We start from the raw sequence: 6,000 nt of genomic DNA, 5'->3' as shown, positions 1-6,000 counted from the left end.
AGAGAGAGAGAGAGAGAGAGAGAGAGAGAGAGAGAGAGAGAGAGAGAGAGAGAGAGAGAGCGGCCAAGATGTTTCCTTTCTGTTTGCGGAGAAGTCGCTGGGGTGAATCCCCGGCGCACAGCGCGCTCTGGAGCCCTGAGGAGCGGCCAAAAGACGCGGTGTGAGAGGGAAGGCAGCATTGGGAGCAAATGGGATGGAAAATTAAATGAAATTAAATGGCCTCACTGGGGGTATTGTTCATCCTCCCTTTTATTAAAAAAAAGACATTAATTACATGCTTGGGTCTTTATTCGGGAACAATATTGAGGAGTCAATTAAAAGCGTTTCTTATACATGAGCGCCATCTCTTTAAGGAACTTAAATAACGATCTGAGAAGAATCGAAGCTGGGAGACGGAGGGCGACGTTTTTATGGGTGGCTCTGTCCACTCTGGCCAGGCCCTCCTTTTCGAAAGGGGGAGGGGAATTCAACTGTCTAAACGATGGGGCTCGCTGATTTAACTGGTTGGCCCATTAATGAGCCATGAATATAGAGGAACAACCTGCCTGCAAAGCAACGCGGTGAATACAGAGAGCAATGCCCCACCAGGGATCTCCATTCATGCGCCTTGACTGCGGGGCTTTACTTCACTTGTGCCAAAGGTTCACCACCACCTCTTCTGGTTGGCTTTTATTGGCCTTCCATTTGAGACCCTTCTGAGCTGCAGAAGAAAACACATTTTTTATGTCGACCCATAAACTTTTCTTCATTCAGGACTTGGAAGGGGCCTAAACATTGTCCCAGTTTGCAGCGTGGCCCGTTTCTCACACGTTCCCACGTTGTAGACATCTTTCCAAGTTGGTTTATTTGCCGCTCATCTAGTTCTCTGCAGCGAAACAAAGAAAACCGAAATCTTTGTGCTTTTCGAACAACCAGAACTTACCATTTTCTTCAATGACTGCAACAGTGAATGAGAACATTTGCCAGAATCAACACAAGTTAGGAGTTCTTACCAAAGTAGAATAGTTAATGTTGTTCAAATTAAGCCGTTTTTGGACATTACAAATTCTAACTAATACGTTTGATTAAAATATAAATAATTGTATTGGATAGTATCAAATCATTTTCAAAATTCTTTTTTACATTGCAGATTGCTAGCAAGTGTGACTTTAGCATTACCATGATTTAAATGTTAGTTAAAACAATGAGCATTATGGCATTTTCTAACCTTTACTCATTTGATTTGTTCATAATACGGGTTCAGTCTGCTGGATGTTGCATGAAATGAGAGAAAATAAATATTAATTAAAACAATATTTATTTAACATTATATTCCCAAACTAATACACTTTAATAAAGTTTGGACCTTAATGGCTAATACTTAATGCATGTAACTTGCTAGTAAGTTTTACTATATACAATTGTCCCCCTCTTACAATGCTGCTATTGCGAGCATGACTCAGCTCCTTGGAAACAATGGGCGGCCATCAGAGCGCTAACGATCGGTTGGTAGGCTGATGGTCCTCTTTTGCACGCGAATAACCAATTTTGAATGTCGCTCTGAAACTTGTTGCTCCACTATGCAAAGGCACTGCCTGTAATGACTAGTAACCTGGAGACCCGATAATGCAGTCGAACACAGGAGCTGTTTAAAAGGTTTATTTAGAAACTGCAGGAGCAGGATCAAAATTAGGCTGGAGCACTCACGGGAAAGCACTGAAAGGGAGAGAAACAGTTTAGTGGCTGCGGACAATTCAGGGGAGACGATGTGAACTGAACGAAAGCCACCAACCTTCTCAGAGGCAGGAGAAAACCTTGATCCTAAGCTGTTGATGCGAAACCTCCAGTCACTAAGACTAAGAAAGTAGAGCACATCACCCCAGTTCTAAAGTCCTTACACTGGCTCCCTGTATCTCAGAGAATAGACTTTAAAATACTTCTGTTAGTCTATAAATCCCTGAATGGCTTAGCACCTAAATACATCACAGACTTGTTATCAGTGTATCAGCCCTCCAGACCACTAAGGTCTTCTGGCTCCAGCCTACTCTGCATACCCAAACACGGAGAAGCAGCATTTAGTTCCTATGCTCCACTGATTTAGAACAAACTTCCAGAAAACTGTAAAAGTGCAGAAAGCCTGAGTTCCTTTTAAATCAAGATTAAAAACACATTTGTTTAGGATTGCCTTCGACTGTTCTAGTTAAACTGTTCTATTGAAACATCATTAGTTCAACTTTGTAGTCCAACTGTTTTTAATGTTTGCTTTAATTTCTAATCTCCCATGTTTTATTTTGTTTTTACATTTTATTCCAACTTGCTTTTATGCTGTTTTATTTTCCTATATTTTAGTCATGTAAAGCACATTGTCTTTGTACCGAAATGTGCTATACAAATAAATAAACGTGTGTGTGCCTCCGTGCTGACAGACTGAAAGGGCTGAGGGGAAGTCTGTGATCCAGGCAAGAGTCGCTGCCGTGAATCCGATAGGGCAGCGGTATCCAAAAAGGGGAAAGAGCAACAGGCTTGGTCAATAAATGTTTTTTTGAGTCGAGGTCCAAAAGCTGAGACCAAATTAAATTTAAAGTTAAAGTTGGATGCTAACTTAAATGTTGCTCTGCTATGCATTTTCTTAAGCACAAATCTGAAGCTTTAATAACATTTAAACATTTTTAGTGGCTATTTAATGACCTCAGAAATTCCTTTTTAATAGTAGGGCAGCTTTAGCTTCAGCACTACCGCTAAAATAATTAAAGCTGGAGACAAGCTTAAAGGGGCCTATTCACGTACTACAGCTTAGCGATTTTCTACGGCCGTAGCTCACTCTGATTTTTCCAGTTAAATCAGCATGCCCTGTTAGTGTATAATATTTTATTTCTGTGCTTTACAATTTGCTTGACTTTATTTGTTTGTAAACAAAAAGCTTTTGTGCATATTTACCATAACCAAAGCAAGTGATATTGATCATTCGCCCAATGAGTAAACAAGGAGAAGCATCGGAGCCGAGCGAGTCAGCAATGCCCAGAAGAGGAGCGGGTTGGTTTTTCAAATCACGCCGAAGTGTCACGTAACTGCAAGGCATTGGTAGACGTTCTGCTGGTTCTTGGTTTATGGTTTATGCAAAGTCCGCGCAGCCGTGCTACCTAATTTTGACTACCGCTCCCCTCCACGTGGAGAAAAAACATGGTGGACGAGGAGGCACTCCTGGCGGAGGTTCGTAAATACAGACATCTTTATGATTCGGCACAAAAAGATCATCACAATCAACAAATTGTTAACGATGCCTGGACAAAAATTGTCGTCACTCTTGGAAGAAAGTAAGACGCTAAGACGTTGGAAACAACTATGTTTTCGACATGTAGTGGGGTGTAGTACGCTTGGTGCTGGAGCGCAGCGCTGCCCTCTAGAGTCAACCTTTACAGTAGCTGTGTCAGTTGTCGCCATCTTGCTTTCTGATAGTTTTGCGCGGTACTGCTGACAGATGGCATTACAATGTCCGATGATCGCGCCTGGTGTAAAGTTCTTTTCATGCTCTAAAAGGTTGAATAAACACTATCAGGACAAATGCTCAGTGTATATTGTTTTATTCGAAGATGAATATATAGTTTTTCTGTTTTCTTTTTATGATCAGAATAAGTGACTGGGCCCCTTAAGGGTTAACTTCAAACACAGACACTTTTTTAACAGCAAATAAAGTTCTGAACAGATCTCTCCAAAAGGAAATATGTTTGAATCAAACTATTACTGGGCGTTGCTAACTAAAGGCGTAAACCTTTAATTTGAATAGCTTTAACAAGAAATATCGAGTGCCAACAGAATTTCCTTTAACAGTGTACAAGTCATCCTTTTTTAACCCAAACCACTGACTTAAAGGTGCTTTCCTCCCTGGGAATCCTGGGGCAAGATGCAGCCTGCGCCCTGCAGCAGCAGACCAGCTGCCTGGGTGCGGGTGGGACATTAGCGACGCGTTTGAATAGTAATTATGCTTGTATGGGACTCCCACCAGATGACATGATTGGGATTTTAAGGCCAGACCAATATTCAAAATCGCATTAGAGAGCGGCCGAATAAACGGCACCTGATTCAGCGCTGTTCATGCGTGATTTCATTCAAAATGCCTCCTCTCTCTCTGTTTTTTTTTTTTTTCTTCTTCGCCTCCTTGAAGTGGGCTGCACCGCTTTGGCATTCAAAGTTGAAGTGAACAAAGTTGTTTTTTTTCCCCCTCCCTCCAGCCTATTCCCCTCACTTAAACCCGCTTGCTCTCGCATGAGAAGACGCGGATAAAGACGCGTGAGAAGTTGCGTGAATTGATATGTTTCGGTGTTTCCTTATAAATTCATACCTTTTCTCACTCGAGCGCCCCAGAAAGCAAGTGTCACTCAGGCCGATTCTCTCTGCTGTCCGGCGCATTTAGCGGCGGATCCATTTAAAGGGGTTCATTCCTAGGCAAATGTATGCAGGCATGGCTGCGGCTGCGGGTGAATGGAGCGGCGTGTCAGCCGACCCTAATTGGGGATTTTAGCCACCCAAAGCATGTCCACAAAGTGACAGAAAATGGCTGGTTTCAATGGAGAGTCTCAACTTTTGCCCTCCTTGGAGAATATTCCGCGTAAATCAGCATGTTTCTCATGGGATGAAGGTTATTGACCCAGCCTGGAGTGTGTGTTGTTTCTGCAACCTAAATGCGAGAGCAAAACAACTATGGTGGCAAAGAGCATGTTTAGAGACATGCAGCTTTGACTTCCATGCGTCTGACCGGAGAGGCCGGAAAATATTCCCCAAAATGAACAATTTCCGTTTTGAAATTCTGTAACTTCTTACCTTTTCGGGGTTACATGTAAAAAAATTGTTATACCTTTACTTTATATATATATATATATATATATATATATATATATATATATATATATGCCCTGCGACAGACTGGCGACCTGTCCAGGGTGTACCCCGCCTCTCGCCCAGTGAACGCTGGAGATAGGCACCAGCACCCCCCGCGACCCCATGAGGGATAAAGCGGTTCGGAAAATGGATGGATGGATGGATATATATATATATATATATATATATATATATATATATATATATATATATATATATATATATATATATATACAGTATAGATAGATAGATAGATAGATAGATAGATAGATAGATAGATAGATAGATAGATATGAAAACTTGGAATTTGCAATACCCACGTACACACAGATACACACACTATATATATATATATATATATATATATATATATATATATATATATATATATATATATATATATATATATATATATATACTGCAAATGCCAAGTTTCATTTAAAAACATGCATGAACGGATAGCTGTGCGGAAAATGTAACAGCTTAAGTCCAAGGCCTAGCACCATGGAGAGCTACACGTACGCACTGTTTAATTATTTATCATAAAGTGGCATCGGGCTCCGTGAACTTAAAAACCAGACCGGTATGTTGTTATTTATGTACGTCCTTCGGGTTGGTTGCACATTCCTAATACGCTGCAACGAAAGGCTATCTAATGGCTGCGCCGTCTCCAGACTCCTCATTATACAGGCCCATATCTGCGACTGACAGTTCTGGGTTCAAACTAATTGACTCATCAGAGTTCAGGTGGGATGAGCTTGTGGAAGTGATGCCTGAGAGAAATGCTGATGAAGTCTGCAGGATAATCTTACAAATGATTTTAGGCAACATTGTGCAGTGAGAAGCTATTTAAACGCACACCCAGTGGATCTAGCGGTGCAGTTATAACGTGTACTATATTTCTTTAAACCATGGCTGGCCCACTTTATAAGCAACCTAAACTGCACCCCCACCCATCCCATGCCAGCAGGGGGAGCCCCAAGAATGATTAGCCCGTTCACACAGAATGAATAATTTAACAACTCAAAATGTATAACTTGATTACTTAAGGATGAAAATGTCAAAACTCTTTCAAAATTAAGGTTTAGATTAGGTTACAATTTAAAAGAAATAACTAATTGTAATCATTTGTTACAATTAGTTGTA

This window comes from Fundulus heteroclitus, chromosome 3, assembly GCF_011125445.2.
Source record: "Fundulus heteroclitus isolate FHET01 chromosome 3, MU-UCD_Fhet_4.1, whole genome shotgun sequence".
Taxonomy (NCBI): domain Eukaryota; kingdom Metazoa; phylum Chordata; class Actinopteri; order Cyprinodontiformes; family Fundulidae; genus Fundulus; species Fundulus heteroclitus.
The sequence above is the reverse complement of the archived record's forward strand: the minus strand, read 5'-3'. Positions refer to the sequence as shown.